The sequence below is a fragment of the Neophocaena asiaeorientalis genome, unplaced genomic scaffold (genome assembly GCF_003031525.2).
Source record: "Neophocaena asiaeorientalis asiaeorientalis breed wild unplaced genomic scaffold, Neophocaena_asiaeorientalis_V1.1 scaffold239, whole genome shotgun sequence".
NCBI classification, from domain to species: Eukaryota; Metazoa; Chordata; class Mammalia; order Artiodactyla; family Phocoenidae; genus Neophocaena; species Neophocaena asiaeorientalis.
The window spans coordinates 325,149-344,097 of record NW_020175103.1 but is presented as its reverse complement, the minus strand read 5'-3'; the positions used below and the strand labels follow the sequence as shown (position 1 = coordinate 344,097).

Here is an 18,949-nt window from a genome sequence, read left to right as displayed (position 1 = left end):
TGCTTAAAAAGGTTGCCAGAAAACCGAGTACAATGCAGGAGGATAAAAAGAAGAAAGTCTAAACGGTGTCATGGGGTTTCAGGTCCAGGTAGGAGAGAAGACTGAAGGGACATTGTAGACAGGCCCGCGTCGGCCGCAGCCCCCGACTCCGGTAGGTTCCGGAGTCCAGCCTCGGAGTCGGGAAACCGCATGGCGGCTGGGATCGCGAGCACCACCGAGAAGCGCGCGCCGGGAAGAGGAGCGAAAGAAACCGAGCAGCCTTATAGCGCCCCCTTTCGGGCCGAGTCCTCCACGGAGTGAAAAGTACGCAGAAGGAAGGCGTTTTAAGGAGTAGGCTTGTCCGTGCGCCTGCAGTCGTTAGACCCCTTACTCTCCGAGGTGCAACCATCAGGCGCTTCCCGCCGTTCTCTGGCTTTGGGTACGAGGGTCAACCCAGAAATGAGTATTTGGGGTAAATCCTAAATCCTTTTCCTAAGTTTTCTTCTGATTCTCTCTCACACCTGTGGGACTCTTGAAGACCTGAAATCACGATCTTCCTTTCGGCTCCTCCCCAGCTCCGGACCTGGCCATCCCGGCGACTCAGACCCTGTCGAGACCCAGGGGATTTGCACGCGGGGCGGGGAGTGTCGGATAGACAAGGGGCCACATACAAAGCATGGGCCACAGGCGACCCTCAGACCCAGAGGTTAAAGAGATATATAAGTGTTTTTTATACAACACTTCTGCGGTCCCTAAAGATGGAACATCACCTGGAGGAGCTTAATAAAACTACGGACTTCCGTCCCCACTCCCTAGACGCTGAGTGCGCTCAGAATCTCCGGCTCTGCTGGGGAATCTTATGTTATTTAAATGTCCCTCAATTGGAAAAGGGAACCTCCTACACTGTTGGTGGGAATGTAAATTAGTGCAGCCACTATGGGAAACAGAACGTTTGTTCCTCAAAAACCTAAAATTAAGAGTTGCTATATGATCCAGCAATCCCACTCCTGGGTATATATCTGGACAAAACGGTAATTGGAAAAGATACATGCACCCCTATGTTCATTGCAGCACTATTTACAATAGCCAAGACATGGGAGCCATCTAAATGTCCATCGACAAAGGAATGGATAAAGATGTGATACATATATACAATGGAATACTACTCAACCATAAAAAAAGAAATGAAATAATGCCATTTGCAGCTACATGGATGGACCTAGAGGTTATCATCCTAAGTGAGGTAAGTCAGAAAGAGAAAGACAAATACCACATGATATCACTTATATGTGGAATCTAAAGTATGACACAAATGAACTTATCTGTGAAACAGAAACAGACTCACAGACTTGTGGGAAGGGGGGAGGGAAGGATTGGGAGTTTGGGATTTGCAGATGCAGACTATTATATATAGAATGGATAAACAACAAGGTCCTACTGTATAGCACAGAGAACTACATTCAATATTCTGTAATAAACCATAATGTAAAAGAATTTGAAAAAAGAATGTATATCTATGTATATATACATGTGTATAACTGAATCAATTTGCTGTACAGGAGAAATTAACACAACATTGTAAATCAACTATACTTCAACAAAATAAATGTTAAAAAATAATAAATATCCCTCAGTTGAATCAGATAGACCAGTTTGGGAACAACTGGGCCTGAAAATCTAGGGACAGAAACTGGAATGAACTAGGATCCTGGGAAAGTTAACACAGAAGGAGGAGAAAGACAAGAAGGGAAGTGAGGAGCAGGAGGCAGAAAGGTGGGAGGAAGAGTGCAGCAGAGGGGGTTCCTCAAGACGCTGGGGATTTGGATGCGCAGAACAGTAGAAGTGTCCCAGATCCCTATCGCTCCTGCGCTTTCTCTAGGCAGGAGAGAAAAAAGGCCCCTTGCTCTAAGGTGAGAGAGCAGAAGGCATTGGTCCTACTAGTCCAGTCATTCACAAACTTTAGGTGCATCAGAATCACCTGCAGGGCTCGTTGAAATATAAATTGAGGACATCATCCCCAGAATTTGATTCAGTGGGTCTGGGGTTGGGCCCGAGAATTTGCAGTTCTAATAGGTTTTCAGATTTTGCTGATGGTTCCTGGGACCAAAATTCACAACCTCTGTAGAATCTAACTCATAAGAGAATCTCATCAGTGGAGAAGGCCCTGACTTAAATCTGCATAACAAACCGTACCCTCCTTTACCGTGCTTTTCTAGGTTAGCTCCTCACGTACTTCTTTGTTTTTGGCTGAAGATCGGAGTTAAGCATGTATTCTAAGCTGCTTCTTTGAGAGTTGTTCATTTCCCTGGGTGTCTCCCATGTATATATGAGATATACACGTTAATAAATATGTCCGCTCTTTCCTTAATCTGTCTTTTGTTACAGGGGCTCAGCTGAAACCTTAGAAGGTAGAGGAAAAGTTATTTCTCATCCCCTACTGTTGGAAGTTATGTAACCGAATATAGGTGTCTTTCTAAAGTGCAGCAGGGAAACCAATCTATGTGGTTGTCAGGGAACAGTGTCGAGTGTTAAAGAAGGACGCTGTCTGCTTAGACCTGGGCTGCTGGGACAGCAGTGGGAAACACTGACTTTGCTTGCTTGCTTGTTTTTATGTTTGGTTGGGATTCCCAAGCAGAGGGTGAGAAGACAGACTGTAGAAAAATGCTTATGCTTTACAAGGTTTTCAGAAAAAAACAAAATTTCTGAATTTAGACATTGTTAAAAATCAAAATTCAACTGCATAAATTTAAAAGATTTTATTGGCTTTGTTCAACAATTAATGAATCAGGCAGCATGCCATCTAGCAGATAGAAAGAAGCTCCAAAGTGCTGTACAAAGTGAAAGGCTTTTACAGACAGGAGGGGGCAGGACAAGGATGTTACTAGCAAAGAGTGGATTGTTTGTGGCAAGGTCACCTTCCTTTGGAGGATGGCAGGGGTCTATCAGGCAGATTATCTCACTAGTGTTGACTAGGTAATTCCAGATTGACTGGTTTAAGATTCCACTCCATAGATAGTGATTTCTCTGATGGATCTGGGCAAAGTAAATTGAAAATCTTCTGGAAAGGATTCACCATTCTAAATGCCATTAAGAAAATTCATGGCATAGGAGGAGGTCAGAAGATCAACATTAACAGGAGTTTGGAAGAAGTTGATGCAACTCTCATGGATGACTTTGAGGAATTCAAAACTTCAGTGGAGGAAGTAACTGTAGATGTGGTGGAATGCATTGAATCACCTCCACCATGAAACAAGGGGTATGCAGCTCACAGAAACAGAAGTCATATCTTCCACCCTCAAGTAATCTCTAGTGATGATCCTTACGTAGAGCTGCTGGACAGAAATTAAAGTGATTAAATTAAAATGATTTCCCTGCTTAGAATCATTTTGGGTAAAAAATCAACCGCTCCATGCTGCCAGCCCATGCTGGGAAAATAAATCTTCCAGAGTGCTGAAAATAGGACACCCCCACCGTGTCAATGTCCCATGCCAGCACATGCTTTCACAACCGATACTCCACCCAACAAATGTTGCTTGTGAATTCATCAGCCAAAGAACTATTACAATAACCCCTTAAAATGTCTTCAATTTTTGAAGAAATTAAAACTGGGGGATAAGAAGGATGGAGAAAAAGTAAAAGAGAGCAGGGAAGCCATGGGCTAGGGCAAGGAGATTGGCAGGTAGGTACTATCTCTTGCCCTTCCAAGGAACCATGGAAATGACAGAAAAGACATGTATTTGGAAGAATAAAAATGTAACTGCTCTTGAAGGAGAAAGAGATTTTGGATTAAATGGAACAAACAGGTGAAAGATCAGAATTACAGAGAAAGAGCAGAGAAATCACAGTTCTGTCTGTAGGGGATGTGAGGTAAGGATGCTCTTTCCCTCCAGGTATAGGGAAGGCACCTCCACCTGAGAGTTTTATAACCTGTTTTCTCAAACCCCTTCAGCTTAAATATTCAATATACCAAGGTACCACATTTTGAGGTAGCATGTCCTGAACCCCGTTAGTAGCTTAACCTTAATTTTTAAAGCTGCAAAGATTGCATATAAAGGGAGCAATTGTTAATAAAATGCAATATCACCATGAACAAAGAAGGGAGGAAATATAAAAATCTAAGAGGATTCTCCACTGAGATTCAAAACGTCTTGAAGTTCTCATCCCTTGAAATAAATAGAAACTGGAATCTGTACCAGACACATTTTAAGTGTGAAAGAAACTTATATGATGAAAGAAACTTATAAGGAATTTCTCCTCTCTTCAAAAGGTTGGTGATGTTTCAGTTAAAGCAAAATATATGAAGTTATATTATTATTTTTGGACCTTCACTTTTACTCACTCTTTAAAACACCAATCAAGAAAATACCTTAGAATAAATTTAACTTAGGAGGTGAGAGACCTGTACCCTGAAAACTATAAGACCCTGATGAAAGAAATTGAAGAAGACACAAATAAATGGAAAGATATGCCTTGCTTATGGTTTGGAAGAATGAATATTGTTAAAATGTCCATACTACCCAAAGCAATCCCTATCACAATTCCAATGTGTCCCCTGCATTGGCAGGCGGACTCTCAACCACTGCGCCACCAGGGAAGCCCAATCCTAAAAATTTTATGGAACCACAAAAGATTCTGAATAGCCAAAGCAATCTTGAGAAAGAAGAACAAAGCTAGATGCATCCATTTCCTGCCTTCAAGCTATATTACAAAGCTATGGTAACCAAAACAGTATGGTATAAAAAAAAGACACCTAGATCAGTGGAACAGAATAGAAAGCCCAGAAGTAGGGCTTCCCTGGTGGCGCAGTGGATGAGAGTCCGCCTGCCGATGCAGGGGACACGGGTTCGTGCCCCGGTCTGGGAGGATCCCACGTGCCACAGAGCGGCTGGGCCCGTGAGCCATGGCCATTGAGCCTGCGCGTCCGGAGCCTGTGCTCGGAAACGGAAGAGGCCACAACAATGAGAGGCCCACGTACCGCAAAAAAAAAAAAAGCCCAGAAGTAAACCCACACAAAGGAGCCAAGAATATATAATGGGGAAAGGATAGTCTCTTCAATAAATGGTGTTGGGAAAACTGGACAGCCACATGCAAAAGAATGAAACTGGAGCACTATTTTACATCATACACAGAAATTACCTCAAATAGATTAAATTGTAAATCAACTATACTTCCATTTTTTTAATATTAAAAAATGTATTAAAGACTTGAACAAGAGGCAAAGAAGAGGCAAAAGAAATAAAAAGTACAAAACTGGGTTAGGGGAGACCAATTTTTATTTGCAAATGGTATGGCTGCTAAGATGAAAATCCAAGAGAATCCATTAAAGAGTTTAGACTTCAAAAGTTTGTTTTCTCCTCTGGAATGTAACCACCAGTCTCCAAAGAGTGCAACTTAATTGCTATGCAAAACTCATTCCCAGCTAGTATCCCTAGTCCGCCTTCAATTTTCTAAATTTGTTTAGTAGAGGGTATTAAGATTCCTTCAGTCTGTATTTTCACTCTTGGCCAAAGGATTATTAATAAAATCACTAACTCTAGAATGTTCTTTTCTTAAAATTATGTGCCCAAATGGTTTCATTTCTGCAATATGGTCCATAATAGAACTGAAAACGGCAGGTCTGTAATTCGTTGAGCTTTATATCTTCCCTCATTTCTTCTTTTCCTCTCTGAAATGTAAATTCTAAGGTTTTTAATCCTAAAGTTACTTTTACAGCAGTGCAAATATTTGTCACTTTTTTTGCTCTGCAACAGTTTATATAATCTTGTGTTGGAAAGACAGGGAAGCACACTTGTTATTACTCCAAATCTTGTGCTCATTCTGGGACACCCTCCACCCCACCCTCAGTAGTCTCTCCCTCATCAATGTCCCTAGATTCCAGCCCTGAGCGACATGTCAAAGTCTACAGTAGGCACTCCAAAAATCTTGATTGACAGGTTAGGCGATAATTTGAGTTTTGTGTTAACCCCAAGAGAAGATACCGTAGGAGAAAACAGTGGGAGGGATGGGAGACGTTGGTGGGGAAAAGTCTTTTTGTGAAAGAGTGTAAGATAAAGGAGGGGAGAAATTTCTCTTTGATTTGGTTTTGTTTCAAATAGCTGGCCATTTTCGAGAAACCAAAACCATTGAGTAAATGGATACATGAGTGTTACTGCTTTACTTCTAGGGCTGGACGTTTCACATCTTTCCTATTCCACCCACACTTTTGATGAGCATGGTTCTTTCAAAAAACCCTATTGCTCTGTGGCTTAACCCATAAACGAACCAGTGGACATCTTCTTGTCAAAAACAAGTCAAATTTGGGACGTATCCAAGTCAAGCATGGAAATCACCAAGTTCCTTGACAGCGTCCATTCATTCCGTTCTTTTTAAACCTACAAGCGTATATGTGTGTATATATATATATATATATATATATACTGGATAAACTGTTCCTTTCTTGGCTTAAGCTAACCTTGCACTTACAGGAGAACTTTCTATGAAGCTTCCAGGCTATCTCTGTCCTTCCTCCAGCACCTCCATTATTCCCTTCAGACTCCCCTCCGAATGCACCATCTGTGCTCACTCCTTCCTCTTTGCTGTTTTCCATAAGGGATGCAGCATCAGCTCTAGACTCAAAGTCTTCCTCTCTACCCCACCTCTCGAAGTCATTAATCAAAGACTTCAACAGGGTCCACAACGATGAACCGTCTAACAGTTCCTGACATTTATGTATTAGTTTTTACAACTTTTAGACGGTGTTGGAAATAGTTTAACTGTTGGTGAATTTTGAGAACTCTTGTTTAGCTAGATCTTCCTAATGGATAAGGCGTCTGATTCCGGATCAGAAGATTGAGGGTTCGAGTCCCTTCGTGGTCGTCGTTTTTTTCCCTTTGCTGGTCTCATTCACTGCCGGGTTGGATAAAGCTTGGAAGATATTTAAAATCTGATTTGCTTCCTTTCCCTTCTTGTTGCTGATGTGAGTTCAATAAATAAACTCTTATATAACATTTAGATATTGGAGGCCTGGTGTGTGACGAGTACTTTACAAATGAACAAGGAGGAAATACCACGTGTCCTCAAGGAGCTTACTTTCTACCGGACCCAACAAATGAAATCAAATAAACAGAAACAAAATAACTAAAATTTGTTTCACGTCCTATCAAAGAAATAAGCAACAGGCTGAGATCAAAAATAAGGGATGGGGGCTCCTTTAAACAGAGTTTTATTATTCCTGGCATAAGGAATAATAGTGCTAACTCGCTGAGAATATGAAGGCACTTGGTCTTTTCAAAGTTAAAATACCGAACTTTTTTCGTGGTGGGGTGGAGGGAAGGGGTCACTAAAAAAATCAATTAAATGGGGTAATGGTGAGTTAAATTTCTGGAAACAAGGTGTCTGCTAGGATTCTCTACTACTGTGGCTCTGAATGGTTTGAAATAGGTGTTCTCCAGATTTTCATTAGCTACCTTAAATATAACGGCCTCTACCTCCCAAATAGCAATCTCAGAGAGAAGCCTAAAGGCAAAAGCCACCAAAGGCTTTTATTCCAATTGAACTGTACTCTGGAGCAACATCTATGTAGCCATGATAGGTTTAGTTTTAGCAAGAGTGCAAATGCCATAAATGGATCTGAACAGCAGGGAGGTTCCTCAAATAATTTAAAAATAGAACTATGGTATGATCCGACAAGCAACTCCACTTCTGGGTATTATATCCAAAAGAATTGAAAGCAGAGTCTCAAAGAGATATTTGCACCCATGTTCATAGCAGCATTATTTGCAATAGCCAAGAGGTGAAATTAAACCCAAACAGCCTTATAGACCTTGGAGACATTATGCTAACTGAAATCAACCAGTCACAAAAAGACAAATACTGTATGATTCCACTTATACAAATGTAGATGAAAAATTAATCAAGTCCATCTAAAGAAGAAAAAGAGAATTTTATTCAGGCCAACATAAGGATTATAACCTGGGAGACAGTCTTTCAGAAAATTCTGAGGACTGTTCTGCTTGTTAGAGGTCAGTGATACAGTTATATACATTCTCAAGACAAAGGATCATTCATCAAAATGACACGGTGACAAGTTACATAAAGTTCACCAAAGATACATAGTCCAGATCTACATGGCTTAGTTGCTCCATGGCATGTGGGATCTTCTCAGACCAGGGCTCAAACCTGTGTCCCCTGCATTGGCAGGTGAATTCTTAACCACTGCACCACCAGAGAAGTACAGGCATGCTATTTTAAGTGGTGAAATATAGTCTCTTTCTCACCTCATGTTCCATGAAAGGGAGATTTCTGTAATAGAAATGGATGAAATGGGGTTAAAATAGGAGTTTTCAATGTGTCATTTCAATAAAGTGCTACCGTTCTACAACAAATTTACAAGAAACTGAATGATACTAGAGCTGATGAGTTAACTGAATACTAAATTTCAAAGAGAAATCAGATTTGGCAACTTGTACTATTGCTTTCCTAGGAACACTCTGATGGTGTACCACACTCATCTCATTTACAGTCAGACCTCCATATCTGCAGGTTCTGCAATCATGGATTAAACCAACTCCATATCAAAAATATTCTGAAAAAAATTCCAGAAAGTTCCAAACAGCAAAACTTGAATTTGCCATGCACCAGCAACTATTTACATAGCATTTACTATTAGGTATTATGAGTAATCTAGAGATGATTTAAAGTATGTAAGAGAATGTGTATAGGTTATAAGCAAATAACTATGCCATTTTATATACAGAACTTGAGTGTCCATCAATTTTGGTATCCACTGGGGTCCTGGAACCAATCCTCCATGGATAGCAGGGGACAACTGTATATCTACTCATCAGTGGAGATATTGGGCCTGTGTTGTAGTGGTTATAGTTTGGTCCCCTCTGAACCTAATTTCTATGCTGGGTATTCCACATTTTTTTAAAGTATCTTTTTAAATTTGAGCTGGAGCTATCCACAATTTAGTTGAATTTTAACTTCACCTTTTAAATCTTAGACATGCTTTACACTGGTTAGTATTGGTTAGGTGCATCATATGAACTCAGTGGCTAGGATGAAATGTATCATTCTGAGGATAGCTTAGTCAAACTCCCATTTACTGATATTTTCACTTTTAATTTCTTTTAAAATTATGCACCTCTTCACAAATTTGCGTGTCATCCTTGAGCAAGGGCCATGCTAATCTCTGTATCATTTTCAACTTTAGTATATGTGCCGTTGAAGCGAGCATGATTCTGCATTATTTACTCACACTTTAAAAGCCAAACAAGTCAGGTACTCATTCCCTATTACCCTCCAATCAATTTTTAGCTAGTACACAATCATGTGTTTTATAAACCTTTCTGGATATAATGAGCATCTTTTCCTGAGACAGAAAGCGGGGAATCATGAATATTACAAAACACTATTTTTACAAGGGAAGTCTCAGAGTGAATGAACACTTCCAATATTTCACCTACCTTCTGAGTTTCAAAGTTTTCAAATATCTATGGGCTCAAATGAAATATGCTTCATTCTTGCCTAAGAGTCAGGCTGGACCTCGGAACTGGTCACTGGGTAAGACTCTTTCCTGAAGGAGTATGACTGTAAACTTTTATCTCTGCTAAACCAAGCTCCAGCCAACTCATGCCTGGGCATGCCCTGATGGATTTGCTAATGTCAAGTGAGTATGGTATAATAAATATATGTGGTCTTTGTCCCTGGTTCCTGGCACAAAGCTCCTCAAACTCTTGGGATTTCATAGTGATAGGAGTGTGGTTTGTCAGTCACATCCTTATCTTATCCTTATCCTTGCTCTTATCCTAATGAGGTAACTTAGGGTGGTGCCCTTAGATAGACTCAGAATAAGGCTGGTCACCAGAAAGACCAAGAGATTAGAAGCTTGGCACTTCCAGTCCCACCCACCCACCTCTGAGAAGGGGAAGAGGGGCTGAGGATCTGCAGAAAGTGTGCAGACGAGCCTTAAAGCAGGTGGTCCCAGGACCCGAGTCTGACCGACGCGGAGGACCACAAAGAAGTCCCAAGTTTGAAACGTCCGAGAGCGCCAGAGCAGAAAAGTGGGCCCCAGCTGGAGCTCCAAGGTCTCCACACAGCCGGAACCACTTCACCCCTGACTCACCCCACCCTTCCGGCCAGTGAATCCGACCTCCTCCCTGCAGCTCCAGATGGGGATGGTAAAAATTAACTTATCCTAAAGCGGCCACTCCTAAAGCGAGCCTAGCCTACAAAAACCAAGGTTACTTCCCGGTCCTCTCTAGGACGTTGGCTGTCTCGCCTTCTCAGTGGTTCCTCCGCTTCAGTTTCCTGCATCGGAAGCAGAGAAGCCGCTAAAACTTTCGAACTTACTCCCCGACACCACCAGAGTTAACTGGCTGTTTGCCTCTCTACCTACACATAGCATTTACAGACCCCTTTCTTTGTGCTACGAAGAGTTATGCACTTTGCACACATTGTCTCATTTAATCCTGGAAGTAAAGCATGAAGTAGATGGTCTTATGATATTGTTCTTTGGAACATAGCTCCAAAGAACTTGAAACAACCATGGCCTTTTGCCACAAGTATTCACAGTTCTACTCAGTCACTGTGTTTCTTCCTCAACTTCTATGACAGGAGAATTCAACAGTTTGACGCTTTTGAAGAGTCATCACTTGATTGTATTTAACTCATATCCTACAACCTCTCTAGATTAACTTGGGCTCTAAAACCTGTAACAAATGTTCATTGCTTTCCTCTTCAGCACAATCTGTAACCAGGTCCCAGTCTAGCTTTGCTTTCCTACTTCTTTTATGGATGAAACCATGGTTGAGACTCTCCCAGAAAAGGCTTGTAGAATTTTATAATTTGTAGTGGAGGAAAAAATAATTTTCCCTCTATTCTTCTAAGTTCCTGACTGGGCCCCCTGTAATGAAAGTCAGATAAACAAGAGAAAAACAAACAGAAGTTTATTAACATGTGTACATATACATGGGAGATACCCAAGGGAAAATGAGTAACTCTCACAGGTGGCTTAGAATTCAGGCTTGACTACCAACTTCAGCTAAAGATAAAAGAGTCAGGGTGTGGGGGAGGTCAGTTATGAGGAGGTGACCAGGAAAAGGGGAGGAGAGAAAAGGAGGAAAGGAAGTAAGAAAGAGGAAGCTTTCACAGAAGACACTAATAGGTCAAGGGTCAAAGTTCAAAGGCTAATACTTCAAACCATAAGTGATTGAATTAGATAGAAATTTTAGTCATTTTCCCCTCTCCTATTTTTCCTTTTCTCTCTTGTCATCACTACCCTGATGTTAATGAAAATAAAAATACCTGAAAAACGTACATATAAAGCACTTGAATGTTCTACCATATATAAAATATATAACCAACAAGGACCTACTGTATAGCACAGGCAACTATACTCAATATTTTGTCTAGGGCAACTGTCTTAGATTGGGCTGCTATAACAAAATATCATAAACTGGATGGCTTAAATAACAGAAATTTCTTTCTTACAGTTCTAGAAGCTAGAAAGTCTGAGATCAGGATGGTCCGAGAGGTCAGGGTTCCAGCGAGGAACCTCTTCCTGGTTGTAGAAGGCTGTTTTCTTAGAGCAGAGTGAGGAAGTAGGCTCTCTCAGGACACTAATCCCTTTCACGAGGGTAGATCTCATCTAATCCTCATTACTTTCCAAAGACCCCATCTCCAAATACCATCACATTAGCGGGTAGGGTTTCAACAAACGAATTGGGGGGAGGGGGGAGGGAACATATTCAGTCCATAAGAACAACTTTCGTAGATTTGAGGTGTCTTACAACTCTTAAGTTGTAGAAAACTGATAATAGTGCAAATGATTTTCATCCACAGAAATGCAAGTGAACTGTGTTTAGTGGAATGCAATTGATCATTGCCCTGAAATTGACAGGTTAAAAAAATCCATTTGTAAATTTATTCCAACATTACAATTGTCTATAAATACGTGATACTTTGAATTTTCTTTTGAACCAGTTGTAACATCTTACTGGTTGTTACATTTTTCATGAATTAAGTAGTCTTTGACATATTTGTTTTCATTAGTGTGAAAGTCATAATTTTACCTTTTTTAAAAAAGTATCATTTAATAATTTGGAAACAATTGAGGCATATTCACTAGTGGCAGAAATAAAATATCAACTCTGTGGGGGATAAATGTAGATTGAAAAACATGGTTTGGATCTGAAGCTAGAAAAGACTTTCTCTACTCCCTCTTACCATGCCTACACCTGGAACCCAGAAGACACACTCACCTGGCAGCTCGTGAAGACACAGGTACACCTAGAAACCACCAAAGCAAAGGGCTGAGGGAGACCACAAAAGGACAGCTGAACATTAATTCCACCCAAAAGAGAAATGTGGGTCAAAGAAGGTAAAAACCCTTATTGACTTTTACTCAGTTTTCTCTCCCCATGGGGAGGGCAAAGAAGAGGATGAATGAAGTGGTGGAGTATCTTCTCAATAATTCCAAGAGGCACTTGCAAGTGAAATGGGAAATTTCCTCTTAAAAAGTAGTTTTGTTAAAATTCTGTAATTGTGTGTTTTTTTTTAAACTAAAATCAACCTTTTAAATATCCAATATCACAGTCACATGAAAAGTCATTTATGATAGCATCCTTGCTTCTTTTTTTCTTCTAGAACTCTCCAAGAGAAACAGCTGCTATCTCTTCACCTCAACTATCTTCCTGAGTTTTTTCAATTCACTCAGTTCTCCAAAGAAGATACAAATTCTTCCAGAGTACTCATAGATACACTTGTCTGCTCCTCTGAAAATGATTTTATTAGGCAGTGGATATACATGTATATGATATAATATGCCCTGTACAGTTATGTGTTTAATAAAAATAATAGAAGTCTTGTGAGAATCGATTTCCCCTCCTTAAGCTTTTATATTTCATTTCATATTTCAGTTAACCACAGTTAATTTAAGAACTGCAGGGAGCTGAGCATGTTTGGTAGTACTTGAAACCATTTGGTCCCCGCCATCTGAATTCAGAATGTGACTTCTCAGATCAAACAATTGGATCTGTCTCTGATGAATGTCTCTGGAGAATTTAATTGTCAAATAAACTAGGTTTTCTTTTCACCTGCCTAGTCTCTTGCATTTTGACTATTAGGATAAAAATCAAAGCTCAAATGAGTAGTCATGAGTGGTCATAATGGCAGAGAAATACATGGTCATGTATATATGAATCTTCAATAGCTGGCATTAAATACTTAGTCTCAAGATCTGGGATGTGTATATTCTTCTCCTGAGAGATAAGGGAATCTTGGAATGTGGTGTTCCTGAGGCAGAATCAGTCATTTGACTGGAATATAAGCAACACAGGGTATAAACTTATTTTACTGTTTTTAACATTAAATTAAAATTTAATTCTATCGTATCCTACCCTATTCTATTCTACTGGCACAGCACCAGGGCCGCATCCCCTGGTACATAATAAGCACTCATTAAATATTTGTTGAAAGAATGGTAATTATAAATACAGTGAACGTTGAGGAAAAAAAAAGTAGATAAATGAAATAGGATCTACCTGTCCTGTGGAATGATTTGCAACATTTCCTTTGTAAGGAAAAAGATTAAGTGTTTACGTGGAATGAGCTCAAGATCTATTAAGCGAAATAATGTGTGAGAGAATGACATGTTTCGTATGACTGCATTTCTGTAAAAACGAACAAAATATTTATGAATATATATACACGAATGCAGAGAAAACAGGAGTGTAAGAAATATAGTAAAATACTGATGGTGGTTAGATTTGGAGGAGGAAAGTATAACTTCCACATTTAATTCAGGAGTTACAACGGCACTCAGTTTTGACTGAGGAAACAAAATAATTATCAGACGCCAACGTGAGTGTGAATGTGCATAATTTACAAAGGAAATGTTTGAGAACTAGTACATGACTTTTGAAAATGGAGAAGAGACCGGAGGATCTATATAAGATTTCTTTGCAGACAGCACTGCCATGAGCCAGAGGGGAGTGGGGTTGGTAGCAAAGTGCTACAGGAAGTATTCTGGGCAGGGCCTGGGTCTGCAGCAAAGTGGATGAGCCGGATAAATAAGCAGGCAGGGTACCGGACCATTGCCCCCTTTCTCCTCCAGCACCAAAGCGAAGAGAACTATCTGGGTTCCCAAAACTCGCTGTTTCTAGATTATCTCGCGATGCCTCAGAAAAACCAACCTCTTGTAGTACTCTCCGGTCTTTATTAAGCGTTTTCGCTCCAAATAGCGTGGCTTCCAAAAAATATCGCGATGCTTCAGCTTTTAATATTTTTGGCGTTAACAGTCCCTGTGAGAAATTTTTTTTTCTTTTTTTTTTTCTGTGAGAAATTTTTGAAAGTTTTTAACACAGTGAGTTGATTAATTGCTTATACATATTGCTCTTGTCAGTCTTTTTGTTTTGGAAATTAGGAGAAGGGAAAAAAGAGTGTGTCAGAAGTGGGATTCGAACCCACGCCTCCATACGGAGACCAGAATCCCCAACGCAGGGAAGCTTCGAGCTTGAGTCTGGCGCCTTAGACCACTCGGCCATCCTGACACCCTACGAAAGCAGCGAGATTTTCCATTGAAATAGACACAAACAGCAGCGTCTCTGTGACGTATACTCCAGAGAAGGGTTTACGTCCGAGTCGCCGGCTAACGCTCCGAGAATAAAAGGCCACCTGTGGACTGAAAAGGAAGACAGCTCATATTTCGGGAGGGAAGGGAAGAAAGAATATCATCTTTAGCTCAGGTCACTTGGTGGGTTCTCCAGCCTCTAATCTTTACCGAAATGTTGAGCGTAGTTAGCCTCGCCCTAGGCTTTCTTTCTTTTGAAGACAGTGAGGAACATCACCAAAAATGTAGCAAAAGACCCCGATTCTAGGGCATGAACCATTTTATTATATTAGGTTCCTTTTCGTCCCCAGATCTGCCTTGCCACTCGAGAAGTGTTTGTTTTGGGCTCCGAAAGTGACAGCCGAGGAACAGCCTGAGAAAATCCTTGTAGGGCGCGACAGCTCCCGCTGGTGTAGACTTGACAAAGCCAGTTTCTGCCCCAAGGGATTGACCTGTCCCAGGTCCAGAGAAACTCTGGGAGCGACACGCTTGCTTCCTGACCTTCCTGGTCACTCACAGATATTCCGGAGTGAAAGTCTCCATGGCGTCCATTGCCAGGTCGTGGATAAAATGGCGATTTTTAAGGGGGATAGCGGGGGTGGAAAATGAGGGACGTGCCACATCTCCTGACTCAGACTTTTCCAGCTTTCTCAGCTTTGTGCAAAGTAATCTGAGCTCTGAGTCTGGAAGGTCACATATTTTAATGAAATCCTGAGACTACAAAATAAGAAATCATTCCTCCAACTAGATTGAGAGTCCTTAGGGGTCAGGGAAACTGCGAAAATAACCTTTGTAGGCCCAGTGCCTGCCCAGGACCGTGCCTGGCATACATGGTAGGAACTCAACAAGTATGTTTGACTCACTTGTTTCAACTGCTGTGTTTGGGCTGTGAAGTTCAGACAGTAGAAACATAGATTTGGGAATTTTAAGCAGATTTTGTCCCGATAGGTTACCTTTTGTATTTATTGATACACAAAGGTTTTCCTTTTTCTTTATGTATGGCAAACGTTAGTTCTGTTTTCTGCATAAAGAGAAATAGTTTTAATTTCGGTAGAACCTGAGATTTCTAGACTCCCTTGGTTTCATATGCTATTTTTGATAGAGAAAATGGGGAGTGAGAAGTATAGGGGAAAATAGTTTCCTAATTTCCCTCCCCTCAAGATTTGAGATTTGCTCTGTTTTCTTTCATAAGCTATAATTGTCCCGCAAGTGATCCCCGACGAGGCGACTGTAACTTCTTAAAAATTTATAATTTTTTAAATTGCAAAGTACTGCAATTATCCCATATCGAATGGATATTGTTGAACATACGATTATTTTTTTCATTTTCATGAGACATACTCTAAAGAACATCCTTGCATAAATATTTTCAAATATCCATAATTATTTCTAGAAGTGGAATCACTAGATCAGTTTATCCAGTTTTTTAAAATTATGTTTTTCAATTTTGGTAAGTGCAGTTTATTTATTTATTTTTGGCTGCACTGGGTCTTTGTTGTTGTGTGTGTGTGGGGGGCTACTCTTCTTGGTGGTGCACAGACTTACTATTGCGGTGTTTCCTCTTGTTGCGGAGCACGGGCTCTAGGCACTCCGGCTTCAGTAGTCGCAGCACGCAGGCTGAGTAGTTGTAGCTCGTGGGCTCTATCTAGAGTGCAGGCTCAGTACTTGTGGTGGGCATATGGGATCTTCCCGAACTAGGGCTCGAACCCGTGTATCCTTGAATTAGACAGATTCTTAACCATTGCGCACCAGGGAAGCCCCAAATAACAGGCTTTAATTTCCAACCTTGAAATGAATCTCTTGACTGTTTTATGTGGAACTGTACCTGGGGCAATACTGTCATATTCATGTATTGTTTGCACAATATGAAATCTAAGCTACTTTGTTAATATCCTAGCAAAGTCACTTCCCCTAGAATAATCTACACTGGTTTGGTTGAGCTTTCTTATTATTCTTCACAAAGACCTCACATAGAAATTACTCAGCCATAAAATACAATATTACTCAGCCATAAAAAGAAACGAAATTGAGTTATTTGTAGTGAGGTGGATGGACCTAGAGTCTGTCATACAGAGTGAAGTGAGTCAGAAAGAGAAAAACAAATACCATATGCTAACACATATATATGGAATCTGAAAAAAAAACACCAAAAAATGGTTCTGAAGAACCTAGGGGCAGGACAGGAATAAAGACGCAGACGTAGAGAATGGACTTGAGGACACGGGGAGGGGAAAGGGTAAGCTGGGACGAAGTGAGAGGGTGGCATGGACATATATACACTACCAAATGTAAAATAGCTAGTGGGAAGCAGCCACATAGCACAGGGAGATCAGCTCGGTGCTTTGTGACCTAGAGGGGTGGGATAGGAAGGGTGGGAGGGAGACGCAAGAGGGAGGGGATATGGGGATATATGTATATGTATAGCTGATTCACTTTGTTATACAGCAGAAACACACCATTGTAAAGCAGTTATAATCCAATAAAGATGTTTAAAAAAATTAAACAAATGGATTGTCAAAAGAAAAACTACTGGGTTAAAGGAGGTTCAGGAGTGTAGTGATTTAATTACATGATCAAGTCAAAATTTATTGCAGGACCAAGTTACTAGGTACCAGCCTCTCAGCCTCAAGAAAAAGCGCACTGAAGAAGAAATTAGACCTAAGTGTTCAGCTTCTTCCCACTACCATGGTCCACAATGAGGTCTCCTTCAGCACACAATGTTTTACTTATCCGCAAATGGTCTTTTGTCGATCTCCACTTTTTCATGTTATTTTTTCTCCTCTTAATTGACTTTATTAACTTTTCCAAGGACAGGGTCATGTTCTCTTGTATTCTCAATAGTCAAGTTCAGCCAGGGCACAATTAACACTGGTTAATTGTGTATTTGAATCAAAGAATCATTGTCTCGCATTTGTGAAGAAGCAATCCACCCACCATTGGTACACTAAGCTTTCAAGTTGTTTTTTATTTTGCTGAGAGATGTGTGACTTCCATCCATACTTCGGTCAGGATCACAGATAACTGAAGGTATTAACAAATGGATATGCTAGCTTTGCTCTTAATTTCTTAGTGCTTTTAAGTGTTGCCTTTGTCATGTGTATTCTCTCATCTTCTCAACTGCATATCCTGGATGGCAGGGGCCATGCCCAGTTCCCTTTCATTCTCTGAACCTGTCCCTTCTAGGCCTTGTCTGCTTTTGGGGTAGATGCTCTTCTGTACCTGCTGGGTCAGTATCAGAAAAAACTAGAGCAGCTGAAGACAAACACAGTTTTCCCGGGCCGCAAAAGAACAAAAGAATGAGCTGTTGAAGGCCTAATGTGTAATTAACAACTTCAAATGTTCTGAGGAAAGAACCAGAGAGGAGCCAAAGAATGCTACTGGGCCCATGTTTGCCTAAAGGGGTCCATATTGTGACTATACCAATTCAAATGCTTACCTTTCTGCAGATGAGTAAATTTAGAATCATTTACAAGGTTCATTTAACTTCATTCAAAATGGCAGGTTAAAAAAATTGTTTTTAATAACTCTAAACCCACCACCCAGAAGAATCAGATAGACAGTACGAAACACGTCCACACACATCCTCCTCCTCTATCCCATCCTCCCACACACCCCACTGGTAACCACAGTCCTTTTATTCATATTATAAGAAGGGTATCGTAAGGTAGAGTTTTTTGTTTTTGTTTTTGTTTTTTTGCTGTACGTGGGCCTCTCACTGTTGTGGCCTCTCCCGTTGCACAGCACAGGCTCCGGATGCACAGGCTCAGCGGCCATGGCTCACGGGCCCAGCCGCTCCGCGGCATGTGGGATCTTCCCGGACCGGGGCACGAACCCGTGGTCCCTGCATCGGCAGGCAGGCTCTCAACCACTGCGCCACCAGGGAAGCCCGAGGTAGAGTTTTTTTAAGACATGTTTTTTCACTCAGCATTGTTAAGATTCACTATTGTAGTAGATCCCATTTCAAATTGGAAGTAGCTTTGCTAAATCCAACAAGGCTGCTTATCACTGCTCCAGGTGCTGCTGTTAATAAAAATTCAAGATGCTGCTCCTAAAGCACTGGGTCTACTGGAGATAAAGCAGACCCAATGTGAGACCCTTTAAGTTAGCCTGGAGACAGCTCCATCAGTCCAGCAGCAAGGACCAGGGAGTCTATCCTAGGGGCACATTTTCTTGGACTGGTACAAGCAAAGTGCCCTCTTTGTGGGCTCTTATCTTTCCTCCCTGCCCCAATGTACTACATTAAGTGAAACTGGAATGCGATTCTGACTGGGTCTCTTCACCTAGTTTTCCAGTCGCAAATCCTGAGTCTAGAGTAGACAGAGTTACTGTTAACGTCCCAGGTCAACAGACTGGCACTCCAAGCCTTCAGTTTCTGCTCTG

At 40.9% G+C, this 18,949-nt stretch overlaps 2 non-coding genes across 2 annotated transcripts; both read right to left on the bottom strand.

The window, feature by feature from the left end:
* Window positions 1-9,091: 9,091 nt before the first annotated feature.
* On the bottom strand, window positions 9,092-9,196 carry LOC112412611 (U6 spliceosomal RNA). Its single transcript, XR_003005839.1, has one exon. It is a non-coding gene; the product is annotated as a U6 spliceosomal RNA (small nuclear RNA).
* Window positions 9,197-14,402: 5,206 nt separating this feature from the next.
* TRNAL-CAA (transfer RNA leucine (anticodon CAA)) lies at window positions 14,403-14,510 on the bottom strand. Its single transcript has 2 exons — window positions 14,473-14,510; window positions 14,403-14,448 (listed from the first exon to the last, which is right to left on the bottom strand). It is a non-coding gene; the product is annotated as a tRNA-Leu (tRNA).
* Window positions 14,511-18,949: the final 4,439 nt, after the last annotated feature.